This window comes from Sorex araneus, chromosome 2, assembly GCF_027595985.1.
Source record: "Sorex araneus isolate mSorAra2 chromosome 2, mSorAra2.pri, whole genome shotgun sequence".
NCBI lineage: Eukaryota > Metazoa > Chordata > Mammalia > Eulipotyphla > Soricidae > Sorex > Sorex araneus.
In genome coordinates, this window is record NC_073303.1 from 365,890,156 (window position 1) to 365,912,468 (window position 22,313).

The 22,313-nt window shown below is 56.2% G+C and overlaps 1 protein-coding gene and 1 pseudogene across 3 annotated transcripts in view; one reads left to right on the forward strand and one right to left on the reverse strand.

Moving 5' to 3' along the window:
* NEDD4L (NEDD4 like E3 ubiquitin protein ligase) overlaps positions 1 to 22,313 on the forward strand; it is a 271,293-nt gene that overhangs the window by 91,243 nt on the left and 157,737 nt on the right. The window contains exon 1 of one of the 3 annotated variants that reach the window (XM_055127178.1): positions 4,631 to 4,833. The exons of the other annotated variants lie outside the window; for them this stretch is intronic. The gene's annotated coding sequence lies outside the window, so the exon portion shown is untranslated. Of the gene's footprint in view, positions 1 to 4,630; positions 4,834 to 22,313 lie in introns of those variants that run through there. 3 annotated transcript variants of the gene reach the window in all.
* On the reverse strand, positions 14,291 to 14,786 carry LOC101551353 (60S ribosomal protein L21-like; annotated as a pseudogene).

The window sequence follows — 22,313 nt, forward strand, 5'->3', positions numbered from 1 at the left end:
GTTCCACTTCCGGCAGTGCCCGAGCCCCAGCCACCAACTGGGTTTGACCCTGGATATTCGCTCTGGAGTACTGGCCCCGAGCACTGACCCAGTACTCCCCTCCCTAGTGAAACAGGGAGTGTGAAGTGGTGAGGGGCCGAGGATGGGGTGATCGTGGCTAAGACAGGCTTCCCCAGCTAAGTGGGCTGTGGCTAAGGACTGGCCGGGGCGAACAGCCCGACACAGGGACACCCTGAGGATGAAGAAGAAAGACACACAAGAGGGGCTGGAGCAATAGCACAGCGGGTAGGGTGTTTGCCTTGGATGTGGCCAACCAGGGTTCGATTCCCAGCATCCCTATCGTCCCCTGAGCACCGCCAGGAGTGATTCTTGAGTGCATGAGCCAAGAGTAATGCCTGTGCATCGCCAGGTGTGACCCAAAGAGAAAAAGGAAAAAAAAAAAGAGAGAGAGACACATAAGAGAGAAAAAGCAGGAGACCAGGGGACTCACCGCTTCCTAGATTGCCCTCCATGTCGGTAAGATATTGCTTAGCTATTCTAAGTAAACATCCCATTAGAAGACGGTTCAGTAGTTCCAGAAGACAGACGTGCCAGAATACAGATATTCGTCATCATTAGGAGCCCAACAACAGCCTTTGATCAATTGCCTAATTATCTCCACCCACCTGGGCGAGACTTTTCCCCACCCGAGCGCCTCCGTTCATCAGGACAAGCCTCTTTGTGACGGGCTGTCTCCAGGGACGGTTCTTCCCGGAGAGGGAGTGGAGATAGAGCACTTCCTGGAGCAGGACTCTGCCTGGGCGCCAGCACTCTGGGTGGAGAGGTCCCGTCAGCGGCCTGTCCACCCTGTCCCCCTTCCTCTGTCTGGGCCCCAGCAGTGTCCACGGTGACAGGGAAAGAGCCTTCCCCCTGCTCGTCTGTGGTGTCTGGGTCGGGACGGAAAAGGCGGCCAGCCCGGCTTGCCTGGTTTTGGCCTATCAGGGCTCTCCCCGTCCCTGGGGAGCTTGGCCTGGTCTCACTCCGAGGGAGCCGGGGGGGCCCCCCACGAGACGCTGGCCGTGGTCGCCAGGGCCGAGGCTGGGTTAAACACCCGAGTTCCTTGGGCTGAGGCTCTGTCTGGGGAGGAAGGCCGCCTCCGGGGGTGGTGGGTGGCGATTAAGGATCACGGCAGCTTCCTCTGCCACTGCGTAGAGTTTCCCTGATGCTACAGGCTCGCCGCCAACCCGTGGCTTGAACCTAGGACCTGGTGTAGAACTGAGCGCGCCGTTCATTCCGTCGAAGATGTCAGAACTCTGCGTCTCCCGGCAGGTCCAAAGTCCTCCTGTCCTGCACGCCCCGGGCCAGCCCTGGCTCGTGGGACCAGCTGATGAATCAGGGGCTGACGCCAAGTCCATCCTCTGTCCCCGAGCCTGGACCCTAGCTAGATCTGCGGCTGGTGGCAGAGACCCGGAGTTGAGGTCTTGCTGCAGAAGCACAAATTCATCCGAGTCTCCACACAAGCTCGCTGCCGGGCCAGTGGGCGGCTCTGGAAGGAGCCTCCTCTGACAGCAGCGAGCTGGTTCCGGCCAGGTTACAATGTTGCCCTCAGTCAGTCATGCCTTGTGCTGAGTGAAGCATCACCCCCTACACCCCCTTGCCAGGTCAGCTCATGACGGTTGCAGACAGGGCCGAGGGGTGAAGACACACGTCTGGCATGAGGCTGACCCTCTTCCCCTCCCTGGCTCCACGCGGTCCCTGGAGCATCCCTAGGGGTAGAGACCCCCGAGTACTGGGTAGTGCTAGGTGTGGCCCTGAAGACCCTGGTCACCACTGGAGTGGCTAAGGTCATTTTTGCTCCATAGGGACAGAGCAGAATTGCATCCATCAACTCTCTTGGCTAGGGAGCACTGCAGAGGAGCAACCACAAACTCCCCCCCCCCAAAAAAAAAAGTGGGAGAGTTTCATTCCAATAGCCTGGGTGGCCTGGAGAGAGCGTGTGGGCAGGCTGGGGTGCCCCTGAGCCGACTGGCCTAGACACGAGCTGCTTTCTGGGGGAGGGGTTTCTGCTGTCCCCTCCGGAGGAGCCTGTGGTCAGCAGAGTGCTGGCCCTTTGAAATCAGCCCGGTCTAAAAATAAGTGTCCACCAGGGGCTTCATATTGTTCTTTTTTTTTTTTTTCTATTTTGGGGCCACAGCTGGCGATGCTCAGGGGTTACTCTGGCTCTGCACTCAGGAGTCGCTCCTGGCAGGCCCAGGGGACCGTATGGGATGCCGGGGACCTGCCGTACCAGGGCCTTCCTTTTAGAGTGGCCGCAGACAATCACTTTGGAGGCGAAGAGGCTGAGGACGCAGGGCACACGTCCTGAGCTTCGGCCTCCTTTCCTCGGCGGAAGCGGCGGCGTCTGCTACATTCCAGGCGGGTCCTGCTGCCGTGGAGGATTTGCCGGCTATGCCCAGCCGTCACCCGGGCGGCAGCCTAGAGGCCTGCACACGCTCACTGGGAAGTCACTGCGGCTTTGGAGGCGGCCCCCATGGCAGCGCCTGAGTGGGAGTTCACTGTGTGCCCTTGCTCCCGGGGCGCTCCCTTCTCGTCTACACCCGCAGGGAGACTCTGGCAGGCCCGTGTTCGGAGGCAGCTTCTCCCGGTGTACCCCGCAGGGCGGGAGTTCTGGGTGTGTGGCCCGATTTCCAGCACATTCGCGCTCCAGCTATGCACACCAGCGTCCCCTGGCCCAGGTGTGGGCTCGTTCTGCCACTCTGGGGTCTCCTCAGCTGGGCTTGGGCCAGAGGCCTGCGGGGGGGTCTCCCAGTGCCCCAGGGCCCTTCTCTCTGGGGGGATCTCCAGCGCTGGCTTGTCTTGTTCTCAGCCTGTCTGGGGACTCTCATTCCTTGGGGCCAGATGATCTGATGTTGGATTGTGGGGGTGGGTGGGAGGGAGGGGTGTTAGGGGGGCCAAGGGGCTGGTCTTAGGGAAGATCTTGGTCCTGCCTTCTCATGTGGGAGGGGTCTATTCACAAGTCAGAGGGAGAGTGAAGGTAAGATTTGGGGGGAGGGTAGAGGTGGTCGAGTCATGGTATGATAAAGCTGCAAGTCTGCTGGACTGCCCCTGGAAGCAAGGGTGTCGGGGCGGAATGGGGCGATGGGGTTGGAGGAGGAGGTTCATGGTTGTAATGTGCCAAATCACCACTAGATGGCGCTGCTTCTCAAACCCAGTGGACTCTGGTCACGGGCGGGGACCGTCTGTAAGCTCAGCCTTGGTCCCACCTTCTGGCCTTCTGTACCAGTGTCCCTTTGTATAGAAAGTGGGAAAGTGGCCTTGGAGGTGGGGCCTGTGCATCCCCTTTGCACCCACCTTCTCTGGCAGGTGGTCAGCCTCGCTCTGGGAGGTGCAGGGAAGGGGTGGGGTGGGGGGAAAGAAACTTCCTCCAGCTCAGGCTGGTACTGTGGGGCCGAGGGGGCACGGCGCATGCGGGAAGTGAGGGGGCCTTGTGACCTGCGGGGAGTGGGGCATGGGATCTGGTTTACCCCAGGAGGGGGGGGGAGAGAGAGAGAGAGAGAGGGAGAGAGAGAGGGAGAGAGAGTGGGGGAGGGAGGGGGGGAGGGAGAGAGGGAGAGAGAGAGACAGAGAGAGACAGAGACAGAGAGAGAGAGGGAGAGGGAGAGAGAGAGCTTGCAGAGGGAGGAGTGAGTCATGGGGAGTCTGGGGAGGTGATCTTAGGGCCCGCGGAGGACCGGTCCTGACCAAAGACGGAAGGCCCTCCAGAGGTCCACGTTCTTGAGCTTTCCTCCCTCTACAAACGAGGGAGCCAGAGGTGGGAGAGGCCAGAGAGCTCCCCGGGGGTCCCCAGCAGGTAGAGATGGTCGGGACGGAGCCCAGAGGTCTCCTGGCTGAGACCCTTCCCGCACATTCCGCGCAGCCGAGGGCGCGGGGAGGGAGGCTGCAGCACCCACACGCCTTCCCCCACCCTCCTGCGTCCTTCTCTGCACGTGGGCGTGAAGCTTTGGGGGGGGGTGTCTCCACAGACAGGGTCTTGCTGCCATATGCCTGCGTGTTGCCTGGATTCCAGCCCCACGGCTTAGACTTCCGGGGTCTTTCCCTGTGATCTGCTGCTCCAGGGCTCCCGGCCATGGTGCTCTCTGCCTCTCCTCAGACCCCCACCCCCCAGGGTCTCCTCTTACAGCTGGCTCTGCTGCTCATGGGTGTGAGAAAGCCAGCAAGGGGGAGCCTTGCAGCTTGCAGAGAGGGAGGGAGAGAGCACCGAGAGGGGAGAGAGAAGAGATTGAGCAAGACACTTGCACGGGGTGGTGGGGGGAGCTTGCAGAGGAGAGGAGGGGAGGGAGGGACGGGGGGAGAGAGAGAGAGAGAGAGAGAGAGAGAGAGAGAGAGAGAGAGAGAGAGAGAGAGAGAGAGAGAGCTTGCAGCTTGCATAGAGAGAGAGAGCTTGCAGAGGGAGAGGGAAGAGAGAAAAAGAGAGCAAGAGAGAGAGAGCGCATGAGAGAGAGAGAGAGAGAGAGAGAGAGAGAGAGAGAGCGCTAGCGGGAGCGCGTGCACGTGAGCTTGTAATCCACACAGGCTTCCGAGCAGCCCAGCTGGTGCAGCTCCAGTGTGTGTGGGGGCCGGGCAGGCAGGGGGCAGCTCCTAGGCCCCCCTGGGCGGGAGCTGCTGCACAACCCTCCCGCCCAGAGCCTCTGCAGATCACCTGTCAGCTGGGGGCCTGGGGGAGACCCCAGGAATCTGCCTCCCGCTGCCACTGCCGCTGCCGTTGTTAGGGAGACAGCCGGGCCGGGCTGTGCTGCTGAGACCGGCCTCCCGGCTTCCCTGGGAACGAGGCTCCGTCTCCAGCTTCCAGACTTGGTAAGTGCCGGGGTGATTCCGGTGAGGCTGTTCCTATTGCTGGGTCCAGTAGCTGGTATAACCGAAATGTGCCGGGATTGAGGAATTGTGGATCTCTCTCTCCCCCCCTTCTCTCTCTCTCTCTCTCTCTCTCTCTCTCTCTCTCTCTCTCTCTCTCTCTCTCTCTCCCCTTCTCCTCTCTCTCTCTCTCTCTCTCTCTCTCTCTCTCTCTCTCTCTCTCCCCTTCTCCTCTCTCTCTCTCTCTCTCTCTCTCTCTTGCTCGCTCTCGCTCTCTCATACATTGGTCCTTTCTGGGTGCTTCAGAAGTCAGTCCACGTGTGACGAAGACCCATTTTATCACTCGTGTTGATCCGCTGTCATCTGCCTGTCCCCCCCTGCCCCCCCAGCGCCCGGAACAGTGCTCCTCCACATTCTGCCTCCCGATGTCTCCCCTCCCCTCTGTGAATAAATCCCCGCCTGTGTCACCCGTGTTCCCGGAATGTCAGAAATAGACGCAGAGCGGGGATCTGTCCCTCGGGTGTGGAGATGGGTACGAGCCCCAGGCGAGCCGGGCCCGGGCTCCGTCTCAGAGCGCCGTTCTGGCTGGGCGTGATGGAGTGCGGAGCGGGGCGGCCTGGCCGGGCTCCCAGCACCCTTCTCGGGTGCAGGGCCACGTGACTTCAGCCCTTCTCGCCGGCTCCCCGGGTTCCAGGGTTTTGCTCTTATATGGATTCTCAGGAGTTTCTGAACACCGTGAAGGAGATGCCCGGGAATCAGGTCATTGCTTGCTGTCCTCTCCCCCTGCCCGCGGCTCCCCGACATTGACACTTGTGTCCCTTTGAAGGATTAACTAGTTGATGTTGGAGGTGCAGGAACTTTTAAAATCCAAGCCATGATATTTAACACTACTGACTCATTTTACCTAAATAACAATTTTAAAAATATATAAATAACCCAAAGAGTAGACAGACACATAAAACAACAACAACAAAAAAAGTATCTCATTTTATTATATAAGAAAAGAAGTATGAGTCAATCAAGTGAAACAGGTAAATTCTATGGTATAGGACAGAATGTACCCTTAGCGCACTTAATATGGTAAGTCGATTTATGATGATACATGCCTAGCACACGATGCCTCAGTTAAAAAAATTAATTAAAAAAAGAAAAGAAAAAGAAAGAAAGAGAGAATTAAGACTCAGTGGTTTTTTGTCTGTGTGGGGGCCACGCCCAGCAGTGCTCAGGGCGGAGTCCCAGCTCGGTGCTCAGTGGTCGCTCCTGCCCATGACCGGGGGACCATCTGTGGTGTCCAGCTGGGCTCGGCCGTGCACAGGGCAGCCCTTGAACCGTCTGCGTGTCTTTCCCAGCCCCGTCGCTGTCTTTCACGTCTTCTTGACTCTTGGGTCAAGGCTGGGCTCCGGCTCTCGCTGAGCCCGTGGCCCGAGGTGCGTCCGAGACCGAGACCGGCTCGCTCCCCGGACTGAGGCTTTCCTGCTGCCTTTGTTTTCATTCTGTCACGGCCCGCGCCCCGTGCTGCGGTATCCCTGGAGGAAAATCACACTCTGAGATGGAAGCCCGGGGCAGAGCTGCTGCTTCAGGGCCGTGCCAGGTGGGGGAAGGGCGGGATGCTCGGGCACTGCCCCAGCCCCGGGAGGGAGGCCGGAGGGAGCCGGTCAGCCACATGTCCAGCTCCCCGTATGGAATGTGCGCTCTCAGCTCATGGCCTGGGCTGCTGGTGGGTGGCCTCGTCTCTGCCTGGGACCTGAGTGCTCTGGAGCCCTGGAGTGCGTGTGTGTGTGTGTGTGTGTGTGCGCGCGCACGCGCGCGTGTGTGTGCATGCATGTATGAGTGTGTGTGCATGCATGTATGAGTGTGTGCACATGTGTGCGCGCCCGTGTGTGTGCGCGCCTGTGTGTGCATGCATGTATGAGTGTGTGTGTGCGTGTGTGTGCATGTGTGCGTGCGCATGTGTGTGCGTGTGTGTGCACGCATGTATGAGTGTGTGTGCGTGTCTGCATGCATGTATGAGTGTGTGTGCGTGTGTGCATACATATATGAGTGTGTGCGTGTGTGCACGTGTGTGTATGCGTGTGTGCATGCATGTATGAGTGTGTGTGTGTGTGCATGCATGCATGTGTGTTTGTGTGTGTGAGAGGGCTGGGGGGTGGGTGCTGCCCCGTGGGGTGCAACTTGAAACCCTCGCCTGCAGAGCATCAGTTAAGAGGCGGTGTTCACTGGGCACGCTTCCCCGAGCTGTTCGCGGTGTGTCACCTGTAAGTGCCCGTGACATCTGACGAGGGATGAGGGACTCGGCTAGCTGCAACGCGGAGTTCTGTGCTGCGGGGGGTGGAGGGGGCTTGAGAAATGCTCTCCACAGGCTGTGGGGGCGGCCCCCCTCCTGGGTCGGCCCAGATGGTTGCGAGGTGCCGGGCAGCTGTTGGGTCTGGAAGCAAGTGTTTCAGCTTGGGGACCCCCGGCTGGTGTTTCAGCTTGGGGACCCCCAGAGCTCACTCCTGACCCTGCCTGGGGGTCCTTCCCGGCGGTGAGACCGGACTGAGCCGCACTGTCTCTCTGGCCATAGTTTTGCTTCTTTGGTTATTCTGGTGACGCTTCTGAGTCAGAGTCTGGTTCACGTGGGCTAATGAAACAACGGTCTGAAATCTGTGCTGGAGTCACCCCTCGCCACCGCGGGCCCTCCCCCCACCGCCCATGGCCATGCGGCAGGGATGGCCCTGGGACCCCGGTCTTGGCTGGGCCCAGTCACTACCTCCTCAGGGGACCGTGCGGGCTGTAGACATCAGGCTGCTCCTTCCTTTCCCTGCTCGTCCCCAGCCGGTGCGTCTCTCCCCTACCCCGCCTCTAGGAGCGGCAGCGTGGGGGGTTGTTCCTTGCCCACGGGCCAGGTCAGAGCTCAGCACGCCCTGGCATATCTGCAACCTCGGGGGAGCTGGACAAGTGGACCGGTTTTTGGGTCACACCCAGCAATGCACAGGGGTCACTCGTGGCTCTGCACTCAGGAATTACTCCTGGCAGTGCTCAGGGGACCATATGGGATGCTGGGAATCGAACCCGGGTCGGCCGCGTGCAAGGCAAACGCCCTACCCGCTGTGCTATCGCTCCAGCCCCAGGACCGGCCTTTTGTGTGATGGAGCCTGGGACGTGGCTCAAGGGCTGGAGCAGCTGCCTAGGTTAGGACCCCTGAGCACTGCCTGACTCCCGAGCACTGTCTGACTTCTGAGCACTGCCTAGAGTGGCCCCCGTGAACAAATAAAAATAAAAAACAAACAGTTTGTTTCTCGTAACAGTGCTCGGGCGGGCCTGGCTTCCACGAGTGCGGGAGAGGAAAGCGTGGACTCCGAGACACGGCCATAAGGGGCAATGGTCAGGCTGCGTTCAGGGTCCCACTGTGCTGTGGACCCCAGGGTCATGTTCGTGGCCAGCCCTCTGGGTGTTTGCAGATGTCCACTGCCCCCAAGGATTCAGTCTCTCGGTCAGCCAGGACAGGCTCCCAGATGCTGTGTGGATCCAGGCAGGGGTCTGGGGGGGGGGACTGTGGGGGCAGCCCGTGGGCAGGGCTCCTGCCGCCCGTGGCTGTGTGCTCCGCCCTGTGAGCCGCGCAGGGCCGTGCCGGGTGCTTCAGGCTGAATCCCGGTCCACGCCGTGGCCAGGTTGCAGTAGGATCCAGAGACATCGTTTGGAGGTCTCATAACCGCCCCGCCCCACCCTGCCCCACCCCGGGAAGCTCTTTGCTGGCCTGCTGGCCCTGTCCCCCAGGCTAGCTGACCGAGCCCGTCTCTGCATCTGTTTGGGGAGTGGGGGGTAGTTCATGCTCGGGGACCCATCCCGGCTCTGTGCTGGGGAGTGACCGCAGGTGCGGGGCTTGGGGGACTCTCCCTGGTGCCGCGGGTTCAAATCAGAGTCGTGGCCGCAGCCACCGGCAGGCGCCTTCTCCCCTGTGCTCCCTCCCTGGTGCTCCGTCTTTGTATCTCGGGCCAACTCGTGGCTCAGTGTTTGCTGGGCCACGCCAGGCCTTGCCCACACAGAGACACCTTCTACGCTGGGGGCGTGGTCGGGCTGGGGGTCCCGTTCTCTAGCCGGGCTGCATCTCGGAGACCTTTCGTCCTCGCCTTGTCTGTTTCTTGGGCTGAGCGTGCCTCTGAGCAGCGTCGTTTTCATCTTCGATGCTGACACGAGAAGCTTTTGCCCAAAGGACCTTCACAGGGTCGGATTTTTAAATGCCAAAGGAGCATCCTGAAACGGGGAAACCCCGGAAACGGGACTAAAGCGGAGATCCCAGGGACAGAGAGAGAGAGAGTCCAGGGCGCCTGGCCCTTGCCTTGCATACAGCTGACCGTGATTCATCCCCGGTTCAATCCCTGGCCCCACGCCAGCCTTGAGCACAAAGTCCAGAATAGCCCATGGGCACTGCCAGGTGTGGCCCGCGCCCCAACCCACCCTGGTAATAAAAGACGGACTCCAGCTATGATTCAGAAATTGTGACAAATGTGGATGCTAAGGACACCAGCACGGGCCTGCCTGGGGAACAGCTTTGTGATCATACTGTGTCTCAAGGGGCTCTCACAAAAATATTTTTGAAAATCATTGCCCAGGGCTGGAGCGATAGCACAGCGGGGAGGGCGTTTGCCTTGCACGCGGCCAACCCGGGTTCGATTCCCAGCATCCCATATGGTCCCCTGAGCACTGCCAGGAGTAATTCCTGAGTGCAAAGCCAGGAGTAACCCCTGAGCATCGCTGGGTGTGACCCAAAAAGCAAAAAAAGAAAAAAAAAAAGAAAATCATTGCCCTTCTGCTAAAGGGTACATGTGCCATTTCCCCCTCATGCTTCAGAGAAAAGCTGTGGCCAGGCCTCGTTCTTTGTTCTTCCCAGTTTGTGCCCCGAGTTGCAGAAAGCGCTCCCTTTCCGACAGGGTCCGAGTGGGTGGCGCCGATGCCCAGCAGGCCCGTGACTTTCACTTGCCCGCGCATGCTCCCTGCTCTCTCCCCAGGAGATTGAGAAAACCAGAGAGATTTTTTTCCGCTGACAGCGTCACGTGCAGAGAAAGCGCGTGGGCAGCCAGGGGCGGCCCTGCAGGAATGCTCTCCGCAGCGGAACAGCCGACGGGGGGACGTGGCCCTTGCTTCACTGGGCCTCCCAGGGGCCCCTGGGGGACAGACGCAGGTTGCTGTCACTCAGTGCCCCTGGAACTGGAGGGAGGAATAATGGTTCCCGGGTTTGTGCGTGGCCAGAGAGCCCGAGAAGTCACTCAGTAAATATGTTTCAGAGCAAATCCAAAATGGGGTGGGAAAATAAAAATAACAGCATCAAGGGTTGAAGCTCTAACTAGCTGGAGAAGTTGAAGACCACCCCCCGCCCCCAAGCCCCCCGCTTCTCTGTGGGCAGGGGTACTGGGGGCCCTCGCGGGAGGTGCTGGGCTCAGGGCCACCGTCGCAGTGACTGGCTCAGCGTTCATCCTGGCCTGCAGCTGTGGACGCGGGAGGGGAATGTCAGGGAACCGTGCTGGAGGCAGTCAGCGCTCTCTCCCGCCCCCGTCCCGCTCCCTTGCCTGCCTTCCTCACGTGTGCCGGAGGTTTTCTGCCGGGGACACTGGCGTTACTCCCCTCTGATAGGTAAGGATGGCTTCATAGCCCATTTGGGCGTCCTTTCGGCTTTCTTTCCTTCTTTTTTGGGGGGGTCACACCCAGCGATGCTCAGGGGTCACTCCTGGCTCTGCACTCAGGAATCACTCCTGGCGGTGCTCGGGGGACCATATGGGATGCTGGGAATCGAACCCGGGTCGACCGCGTGCAAGGCAAACGCCCTACCCGCTGTGCTATCACTCCAGCCCCTCTTTTCTTTCTTTCTTTCTTTCTTTCTTTCTTTCTTTCTTTCTTTCTTTCTTTCTTTCTTTCTTTCTTTCTTTCTTTCTTTCTTCCCTCCTTTCTTTCTTTTTCTTTCTTTCTTTCTCTTTCTTTCTTTCTTTCTTTCTTTCCTCCTTTCTTTCTTTTTCTTTCTTTCTTTCTTTCTTTCTTTCTCTTTCTTTCTTTCTTTCTTCCCTCCTTTCTTTCTTTCTGTTTCTTTCTTTCTTTCTTTCTTTCTTTCTTTCTTTCTTTCTTTCTTTCTTTCTTTCTTTCTTTCTTTCTTCCCTCCTTTCTTTCTCTCTTTCTTTCTTTCTTTCTTTCTTTCTTTTTTTCTTTCTTTCTTTCTTTCTTTCTTCCTTCCCTCCCTCCCTCCCTCCCTCCCTCCCTCCCTCCCTCCCTCCCTCCCTCCCTCCTTCCTTCCTTCCTTCCTTCCTTCCTTCCTTCCTTCCTTCCTTCCTTCCTTCCTTCCTTCCTTCCTTCCTTCCTTCCTTCCTTTCTGCTCACACCCGGCGATGCTCAGGGGTTACTCCTGGTTCATTACTCCTGGCGGTGCTTGGGGGACCACATGGGGTGCCGGGGATCGAGCCCAGGTTTCTGCTGCATCCAAGGCAAACACCCTACCTGCTGTACGATCGCTCCCGCCCCAAGGGGTGCTGGCCTTTACCCGACAGTGCTTGGGGGTCAGTCCTGGAGTGCCTGGGAGACCACATAGTGCCAGGGATTGAACCAGGAACAGCAGCATGCAAGGCCAGTGCTTCGACCCCTGGACTTTCCCTCCAGCCTGCGCTGCATTCTTGCCGTGTGGGTGTGGATGTTAGATCAAGAAGGTCATTCGGAAAATGAATTTTTTTTCTTTTTCCTTTTATTTTGGATTGGGGCCACAGTTGGCTATATACTGAGGCGCTGTTCTTGGCTCAGAAATGACCCTGATGGTGCTTGGGAGTCCTTAAGCGACATCAGGGATTCTACTGGGGTTGGCCTCATGCAGAGCACACGCTTTACCTCCTGTCCTGTGTCTGACTCCAGGGAGCTAAGTTTTTAAATGAATTATTCAAACATGGGCAGAGAAAACTGCAGGGTAGCAGACAGGGTGACGAGACCCATCATGTCAGCGGTCAGGAGTGTTTGCCATCTCTGCGGCTCCTGACGGATGAAGCATCTCTCAGGCTCCTTTTTTATTCAGATGTATTTCCTATCAGCAGCATCGAGATGACATATTAGGGACGTACCTGTAGCCTGAGGTTCAGTCAAGTTCCGTTTTCTCCTGACGGTTGTGCCACCAGCTTCATTTGCACTTTTATTCGATCCAGTTGTTTTGTCTAAATTTAGTTTCCTTTAATTGGAGAAAGCACCGGCCAAGTCATCGTCATGATTTCCAGTGCGTTATGTCAGCCTTCCGTGCCAGTCCCCCTGCAGGGATATTTGTTAGCTTTGGGCTAGTCACGCCACGGTCTGCTTGGGAAACCACCAGATACCCGCACCTGCTTGTTTGCCCTGTGTCTCGCCTGCCTAGTGCTCCTTCATCTCTGCAGCTCTGAGGCCCTGATTGGCGGGTTTTTTTTTGTTTGTTTGCTTTTCCTCTTCCCCAGCGATAGCACAGCGGTTGAGCGTTCGCCTTTCATGTGGGCGACCCGTGTTCGATTCCTCTGCCCCTCTCGGAGAGCCCGGCAAGCTACCGAGAGTATGGAGCCCGCACGGCAGAGCCTGGCAGGCTACCCGTGCGTATTGGATATGCCAAAAACAGTAACAATAAGTCTCTCAATGAGAGACGTTACTGGTGCCCGCTCGAACAAATCGATGAGCAACGGGATGACAATGACAGTGATCCTTTCCTCTTCCCCAGGCACTATAGTCATTCCCCAAGTGGTCGAGGGGTTGGTGGAAACTGAGGCTTCCCGGAAGGTGTATCAGCATGCCAGGTCCTGGGTGACGCGGGTGCTGTCCACCCAGGCAGGACTTTCTTCCACCTCTGCAGGGGGGACCGGAAGCAGCTTCTTCAGTGACCCGAAGGGGCTCCTCATGTGAGCTCCTTCCATCCCTGCTGCGTCCGCACCTTAGACAGCCTTTCTGTGAATGGAGGTGGGGGGGTGTCCCGAACCGGCCCCTCTTCTTTTTTTTTTTTTTTCCGGCCCCTCTTCTTATACAGATAAGCTTGCACGCACCCCCTTCCCGCCTTCCCTCCCCATCTCACCTCTTCCCAGCCAGCCCTGGGGTCTGGCTCTGCGGCCGGCAGCCTCCCTCCCTGCCCTGACTCAGCTGGGAAAGAGATCCGAGAGACGCTTCCTCAGGCATGAACAGATGCCCCGGGGAGCAGAGGTGGGGCGGGCACAGAGGCCGTGGGAGTCCAGGCTGCCCCCGCTTGTGTGTCACTCGGCCCGAAGCATCCTGGGAGCCGGGCAGAGGGTCCCCAAACAGTTGCTTCAGATCTTCCTGATTCCCAGCCGCCTCTTCCAGGAGCGGGTGCGGGCCATCGAGGGGGACTGTGGACCCCCGCCCAGCCAGGGGACGTGTCCACACCCCTCCCCCAGGTACCCGCCTGTGCCCGCTCCTCACTGTGCCCTCATCCACATCCCATCCCCTGGAGCTCCGTTCTCCGGGGGAACCTGCTGAGTCCATTTCTCACCAGGAGGTTTCCCGGACTCTCCTTCCGGGACTCCGTGGGTTCCTTGGGGCTGCTGTGCATCCACTCAGCTCTGTCGTGAGGGATATTGCAAATTATTTCGAGTGGGCTGGGAGGTTCTCCAAGGACAGGAGCACAGACTTTGCATACTAGAGGCCCAGGGACAGTCCCCAGCTCCACCTGGCTCCTGTGGCACAGTCAAGAATGACCTCTGGGCATGGCCCTCACTGACCACCAGTGGGTGTGTCCCCCTCTCCCCCAGATGCTTGCTAGTGTGCTTGTATGACCCTGTAAAAAGTACTTTTGTGATTATTGTGGTCACCGTGGATCCCACATTGCTCTTCTCTGCTGCTATGGGGCGGGGAGAGGAGAGATGCATGTAGCCACAGCGGGTATAGACAGCCAGTCTAGCAAAGTCAAAACTCAGTCACTCCCTCAGTTGTCCAGAAGCCGAATTTGCAGCTCAAGTAGAATTAGAATCGAAATAAAATCCCTTCCTCTCGGATCTGGATTTTCTGATCTCCTACGTTCCGGTTTGGAAGGTCATGTTTTCGGAAGTGCAGCCAATAACTATATGGATTCAGTGCCAAGGATTTGTACCAGAGGAAGGATCTTAGTGCAGTCATGTATAATGTTGATAAGTAGATAATAATGAGAAGAGCCTTTCAGACCGAGAGAGAGAGATTCCTTTTTGGAAAAACCATGTTAAATGCAGTGAAATTAGTAAAATAACTATGGCTGGTAAAATCTTTTTTTAAAAAAACTTACTTTATAAATAAAATTCTCTGTTTGGGAGTTCATGGCTCAGAAGCATTCATTCTTACCTTGACATTTTAGTGAGGCCAACCCAGGAATGGGAACTATCAGAACAGCGTGTCCTATAGATTTTCAGGAAAATTCAAGAACTTGAGCTATTAAATCTTACTAGTAGCTTAAAATCAATCAACTGCTGTTTTTTTTTTTTAATAGTCCAGGAGTCTATTTTTGAACAAACACTTCTCATGCCATGAATTCATAGGGGATGGGCTCCAGCCGCTCAGGTTCCTTCCCGTTGGTCCTTACAAAGTGGGCTTCTCTGGGTGGGGCAGGCTGGCGCTTCAGTTGAACCCAAGTCCCTTTCTCTTTGGCTTCCTCTTTTTGATCATTTCCTTCACCCGTTTCAGGAAGCTGTCTCGACTCTCAGAGTGCTTGATATGCTCAATGCGGACATTAATTCTCTTGGCAAGAATCTTGCCCTTGACTTGTTTGTTAACGACAACGCCAACAGCATGCTGGGTAACATTGTAGACTCTTCCAGTTTTGCCATGATAACACTTGTGGGGCATTCCTTTTTGGACTGTGCCCGTTCCCTTTATGTCTACGATATCGCCTTTCTTGTATATACGCATGTATGTGGCCAAAGGGACAACTCCATGTTTTCTGAAAGGTCTAGAGAACATATAGTGAGTTCCCCTCCACTTTCCCTTTGTGTTGGTCATTTTGGCGATTTACTGGGCGCTGGCGGTTCCAGCAGAGGGTCAACTGCTGTTTTGAAGAATGCAGCTAGTTTGTGTTTGTTTGCTTTGGGTCACACCTGGCGATGCTCAGCGGTGACTCCTGGCTCTGCACTCAGGAATCCCTCCTGGCGGTGCTCAGGGGACCAGATGGGATGCTGGGGATCAGACCCAGATTGTCTGTGTGCCAGGCAAGCATCCTACCCATTGTACTCTCGCTTCAGCCTGAAAAATGCAACTGTTTTAGCCATGGGAGATAACCACTGTGATAGAATGCCTTCTAATCTTTTTTAAATCGCCTTCTTTGTTGACTGGGAGACCCTCTGACCTGCTTAGTGGGGCTCACACAGACTCCATCTGCACACCCCTTTATAGACATGGCTGCATTTACAAAATATTAAGTATGATTCAGTTCCTCGTGGTAGTATTTATTTTGCTTCTCGTGTATATGTAGCAGCTGGCTATCAGCGTGCAAAGAGGGTTCATCTGTGCCCATGACCGCAAGATGTTCACAGCCTGTTAGACCCCTTCAGCCGCTGCTTCCCTCTGCCCCCCTGGAGAGGTCTGGGGGCTGGTGATGAAAATCACTCTGCCCTTTGCCGAGGCTGATATTTCCTTGTGTCGACTGGCAACAGGTTGGCACCTACAGAAACTAGAGTTTTTAAAGCTTTAGTTAAGGGTTTTGTTTGGGTTTTGCTGGGGGGAAGGGTACACCCAGAGGTGCTCGGGGGAGTGTGGGCTGCTGTGGATTTGAACCGATGGCAGGATGCAAGCAAGCACCTTAACCCATTTTTGTTTTGTTTTTGTGTTTTAGTGAAGCAAAATGGTTTCACTTGGAAATTTTTGTGTGTTGCGGGGAGCGGGTGTGGAGGGAGAGAGGTGTCCAGGAGAGAACGTGGACTTCTCTAGATGGGGGAGAGCCACGAGGCCACATCTCAGGTTGGAATGCAGGGAAATTGCTATGTTGTGTTTAGTGGTTGAAGTACGTGTGTGTGGTGTGTGTGTGTGTGTGTGTGTGGCCCTGGGTTCCATCAATGACTCTGAAAACAAACAAAAATATGTTCATAATGTTTATAGCAAACATGCGTTGTTGCATAAAAGATTTCGGAAGTGTCGTACATCTTTTCAATAGTCACATAAGTTTTACAGAGAGAAAAAAGGTACTGAAGTGGTTTGCGAGATGAGATGAAATTTTCCAACTCTGAAATTTGAGGAAATAAAAAGTAGAAAGAGAAGGGGGAAAGTCTATTTTAAAAAACAAACAAACAAAACCAGAAGGGCGGGAGAGCTAGTCCAGAGGGTCAGGAGCTTGCCTTGTACGCAGCTGACCTGGGTTACAGTCCCCAGCGTTGCAATTCTTAAGTGCAGAGCCAGGAGTAAGCTCCAAACACCACTGAGGTGTCCCCAAAGCCACAATATTTGTTTTTAAATAAGGTTAGGAAGAAAGGAATTTAACATTAGGATCAACTAGAACAGTATCAGCTGTAAATAGTCAGTAGGGCATGAGCCCATGGAGAATAGCTCATCGAATAGTTGGGTTTTTGGGTTTTTTGTTTTGTTTTGTTTTGTTTTGTGGCCACACCCAGTGATGCTTAAGGGTTACTCCCGGCTTGGCACTCAGGAATCACTCCTGGCAGTACTCTGGGGTTACGCTCAGTTGTGCACTGGGGAATCACTCCTGGCGGTGTTCAGGGGACCAGTTAGGATGCCGGGGGATCAAACTTGGATTGGCTGCATGCAAGGAGAATGTCGTACCTGCTGTGCCATTGCTCCGGCCCCTGAATAAATTATGCATGATCTTGAGAGAGAGTCGAAGGGGGTCTCCCAAGTCTAGCAAATAATACCAGCTTGGTTTTCAGAGCCCTCTTCCTTCCGACCTGCTGCTGCAGGCCTTCTAATCAGCTGACAGTGAAGTCATGTGGTCTCCCTGCTTCCCGTCCCGGGTCAGTGGGTGTATCCTCAGCGGGCCGGGCCAGTAGTCCCGGGAGCTGTTATGTCGACAGTGGCCGAAGGAATAACAGAGATTAAAGAGATGTAAACAAGAGTCACCTGGCAAAAATATTTGGCCTTTCTCAAAATCTGGAAGTTATATTTAGGAAAATGTTTTGAGTGAAAATATTTGAAAGTTTGTTTTATAATCAGAAGCGTCTTGGGTTATTTTAACTCGAGTTGGGTGGGGGTGGGGTGCTAAAACAGCCCCTGAGCAGGAGACCTCGGAGTTTGTCACGGGGAGTGGGACATGAGATGATTAAGTTAATTGGTGCCACATAAGAATAGAAACCTCGTAGGAAGTCGGATCTTGAGATTCCGGCGCTTCTATTAGTCATTAGCTGGAGGCTTATGGAGAAATGGCAGAAGCCACCAGTAATTAAGACACAGAAAACAATTGTGCGGAAGGGCCCCCATCGACTCCCAGGGGCTGGGATAGAACGTGGTTCTGGCCCGATCCAGCCCCTCTGCCCTGCACACGTGGTTCTGGCCCAATCCAGTTTTGCTTCTAACCCCACTGCTCCCCGTTTCTGGACATGTTCTGCCTTCATCCTCCTGCCTTGCCCAGCTCCCCTCAGTGTTCTCGGAACCCCACTTACCTGGCCAGATCCGGTGGCACCCAACCCCCTCCCCCGTCCTCCCTCTTCACCTCTGCCTTCCAAAGACCCCCTTCCCTGGTGCCCTCCCTCCACGGCAGCAGGGGGTCTGGGACGCTCCCTTCCCTCCAGCCTGTGTCAGTGGCCGCATGGTGGTGTCTGGGTGAGGGGTCCGGCACTTCTCCAGCTGGACGGCGCCACTTGCTGTGCACGACGACAGGGATGCTGACTCCTGTCCCCGGGGCTCCTCCGGACACACCCGATGGAGAAAGGGGACCAGCCCCTCCTGGCGTGATGGGATCAGAGGAGAGATCTGCTGAAGGGCCAGCACTCAGGCGGAGTTCTGTGTGTGCGCGGGGCGGGGGGGGGGGGGCTGGGCGTGCCCTGCTCCCTGACCCCAGAGCCCCTTTTAACAGACTTCCAGGAGCTGTGCTCTTCCCAAGGTGAGGTAGGGAGGCCCTCAGAGGCAGCCCGTCCCCACTCGGGGAGCCTCTGCGTGCTGTCTTCCCGCTGGAGCTGTGTGCTAAGAATAGAAACCAAAGCATCTCCTCGCGCAGCCCCGATGTTGGGACTCGAGAGGACAGTGTGGGGCCCTCCGGAGATCCAGCCGGCTGGGCAGATGCTCTCTTAGCCGCCACAAGCAGCCAGTTGCTCCTGGTTGCAGGCTGGAACACAGGGGGTCCCGTCTGACTGTGATGGAGATGGGGGGAGAGGAGGGGGGGGAGGGCGTGCATGCCCGTTAGCAAGGTTTTCCCGGGGGGTTGGAAGTAGTGCAGGGTCAGAGCTCATTACCAGGCCTCCAGCATCAACCTGGGGGTCTGTGGCAGCAACCCCCCCCCCCCGCCCTCGGCCCTGCCCTGGGAAAGTGAGTTCCATTCGCTGGGATTACTGTTACTGGGAGGTGAGGTGCCCACTTTGACATTCAGAGATATCGTTCCAGCCCCACGAATTTAGTGATAGCACAGTGGGTAGGGCATTTGCCTTGCACGCGGCAGACCGGGTTCGATTCCTCCGCCCCTCTCGGCGAGCCCGGCAAGCTACCAAGAGTATCCTCCCGCCCGCACGGCAGAGCCTGGCAAGCTCCCCGTGGCGTATTCGATATGCCAGAAACAGTCACAACAAGTCCCTCAGCAGAGACGTGACAGTGCCCGCTCGAGCAAATCCACGAGCAACGGGAGGACAGTGCTACAGTGCTGCAGGGAAGGTGCCACATTGGACCCCGGAGGGTCATTTTTGGTGCAAGTCTGGCTCTCAGGCTGCCAGACTTGGGCAGAAATGCCAGTAAGGTCTAAGAAGTATGAACTTTTAGGGCCCCTGAATCCACTACATATTTATTTATTATTTATTTATTTATTTATTTATTTATTTATTTATTTGAGTTGGGGGGGCTGCATATCTCCGGTCCTCAGGGCTGAGTCCTGGCAAGTTCCCTACCCACTGTACTGTCTTTCTGGCCCCTCCACCTTTATAAATTCCCTTCCTTCCTTTCTTCCCTCCCTCCCTCCTTCCTTCCTTCCTTCCTTCCTTCCTTCCTTCCTTCCTTCCTTCCTTCCTTCCTTCCTTCCTCCCTTCCTTCCCTCCCTCCTTCCTTCCATCATCTCTTCCTTCCCTCCTTTCTTCCCTTCCCTTCCTCCCTTCCTTCCTTCCTCCCTTCCTTCCTTCCTTCCTTCCTTCCCTCCTTTCCTCCCTCCCTCCCTTTCCTCCCTTCCCTTCTTCCTTCCTTTCTTCCTTCCTCCCTCCCTCCTTCCTTCCTTTCTTCCTTCCTTCCTTTCTTCCTTCCTTCCTTCCTTCCTTCCTTCCTTCCTTCCTTCCTTCCTTCCTTCCTTCCTTCCCTCCTTTCCTCCCTCCCTCCCTTTCCTCCCTTCCCTTCCCTCCTTCCTTCCTTTCTTCCTCCCTTCCCTCCCTCCCTCCCTTCCCTCCCTCCCTCCCTCCCTCCTTCCTTCCTTCCCTCCTTCCTTCCCTTCCCTTCCTCCCTCCCTCCCTCCATCCCTCCTTCTTTCCTTCCCTCCTTCCTTCCTTCCTTCCTTCCTTCTTTCTTTCCCTCCTTCCTTCCTTCCTTCTTTCCTTCCTTCCCTCCTTCCTTCCTTCTTTCCTTCCTTCCCTCCTTCCTTCCTCCCTCCCTCCCTCCCTCCCTCCCTCCCTCCCTCCCTCCCTCCCTCCCTCCCTCCCTCCTTCCTTCCTTCCTTCCTTCCTTCCTTCCTTCCTTCCTTCCTTCCTTCCTTCCTTCCTTCCTTCCGTCCTTCCTTCCTTCCTTCCCCCCTCTTCTCCTCCCTTGCTTCCTTTCATCCCCCTCTCTCTCCCTCTCCCTCTCTCTCTCTTTTTTCTTTCTTTTGTTTGCTTCTGGGCCTCACCTGGCAATGCTCAGGCCTTATTCCTGTCTCTGTGCTCAGGGGACCACCTGGGGTGCTGAGGACCAAAGTGGCTGTACACCAGGCAAGTACCCCGTCCCACTGTACTCCGCCCTCCACCTTTTAAATTAAAAGAAAAAATTAACTTCTCTGGGCTCACTACAGCGTTGCCATGCTCCCCGCCCCAAGGTCTGCTCCCTGCCCACCCCCATGCCGGGATCTGTGGGTGCTTGAGGAGGGTGCCCTCGGAAGGTGGGGCTGTGTGCTTTGCCCAGAGGGGGCCGGTCCTAAAGGACGGAGCATGTTGGATCTACAATCCTCAGACACCCGGGGGCTCCTCCTGCCTCCATCGGAGAGTTCCTGTGTTCTTGGGGGTGTCCACCCAGAGTGTGAAGGGTTAAATATCGCCCCTGTCCAGGCCTCAAGCTTTCGGCTGTTGGGACCTTGGGCAGCGACCCAGATGGAGGTTCTGGCTTCGAGCGGCAGGTCCGTTACTCCTGTTTGCCCGTAAGAAGGCTGCACCTCTCCCCTGCCTGTCGTGGGGGCTAAAATTGGAAACACGAGTTTCTCCCTCCCTGGGCCATAAAAATAATTTGGAATTAGTAGAGCATAAAGGAATGTGGTTTTCCTCTGAGCGTTCAAGCCCCTCTCGCGTCTGGGACCCGGGGTGCCTGCCCGCCTCTGGCCTCCGAAGTGTCACGCCTTAGAACAGGGCCTCGCTGACCCCGCCGGCGGGGCGGGTCCTGAATGACCGGCTTTTTCTGACGCCTGAGAGCTCGGTACCAACCTTCGCCGGACGGACGGGCGCCTGGGGCCCGCCACCGCATTCCTGCATTAATCAGCCCGCACTGTGGCGGCGGGGCCTCGATCAGGACCCCGTGTTCTCAGGACAGATGCCCGTCCCGGCATCTGGTCGAGTGTCACCTGCCCACAGCGGCTATTCTGGGCAGTTGACCAGTCCTACCTGTGCGTTTGTTTATTCTGCACACGATGCCAGAGACGGGCTGGACCCCTCCCCGGGCCCCGCGGGAGAGGGCAGGAGTTGGTTTAACGTTGGCCTGTGCTCAGGACAGAGGGCTTTGTTCTGGTTTGGAGGCCCTCCCCCCCAACTGTTGGATTGTGGGTGTCCCGCTTCGAGAATGCCAACCTGTGCATGGGACCCGTCGAATATGTGCCGGGGGCTCTTAGACTGTCATCTTGGTTCTTCTCTTTATAAAGATGCTGGCCACCGGGACACTTCTCCGGGGCTGCAGCGCGAGGCCTTGAGACTGAGCCCTCATGCGGTTCCAGTGGAACCAGCCAGCCCAGTGCCCCCCAGAAACCACCGCTGGAAAAGGTGTGGGCACCAGGGAGCCCCAGAACTGAATGTGTGAGCCCCACAATCATGTGTGTGATTCCTCTCCCCCCCACCCCCCCAAATATCACAATGACAACAGCACCAGAGGGGAGAAATCTGTGTCACACCTGGCGATGCTCAGGGGTCACTCCTGGCTCTGCACTCAGGAATCACTCCTGGTGGTGCTCGGGGCCCATATGGGATGCTGGGAATCGAACCCGGATTGGCTGCGTGCAAGGCAAATGCCCTACCCGCTGTGCTATTGCTCTAGCCCCGAAACTTCTGCTGTTGATGTGTGACCTAGGCAGTGTAAGGACGTTGTGTATGTTCCTTAGACTGAATCACGACAAGGGTTACTGAATAGGAACCAAAGCTAGACAGGAGGAATAGGGAGATGACGAAGACAGGGGCCCGAGAGATGGGACAGTGGGTATGGAGTCCTGGCATGTAGCCAATTCAGAGTTCCATTCCCGGCATCCCATATGGTCCTGAGCACCACCTGAGTGATTCCTGAGTGCAGAGCCAGGAGCATCACCCCCGAGCATCGCCAGATATGACCCCCAAACAACAAAGAGAGGACAAAGATAAAAGTAAAAATCTTTGAACAGAATGTGTAAAGGATGAATCAGTCCAATAGCTGATAGTTTCTTTTTTATGTGGGGGGGTTCACACCCGGTGTTGCACAGGGGTTACTCCTGGCTCATGCACTCAGGAATTACTCCTGGCGGTGCTCAGGGGACCATATGGGATACTGGGAATCAAACCCAGGTTGGCCGAGTGCAAGGCAAACACCCTACCCAGTGTGCTATGGCTCCAGCCCCATAGCTGATAGTTTCAGATGCAGTATGCTGCCATCTTCCTGAGGAGACAGGGAGCAGACAGATGCTAGATACTAGAATAGGACCAGAGGACTCAGGCTTTCAGGAAAAGGAACACTGGGAAACCCAAGGGTCCATCCTTCCTTCCTTCCTTCCCTCCTTCCTTCCTTCCTCCCTCCCTCCCTCCCTCCCTTCCTTCCTTCCTTCTTTCCTTCCTTCCTTCCTTCCTTTCTCCCTCCCTCCTCCTCTCCCTCCCTCCTTCCCTTTCTCCCTCCCTTCCTTTCTCTTCTTCCCTCTTTTATTTCCTTCCTTTCCCTTGTCCCTTCCTCCTTCATTCCTTTGTTTGGGGCCATACCTGGCACTGGTCAGGGCTTACTCCTGACTCTGTGCTCAGTAATCACTCCCGAGGGACTCAGGTACCATATGCAGTGCCAAGAGATCC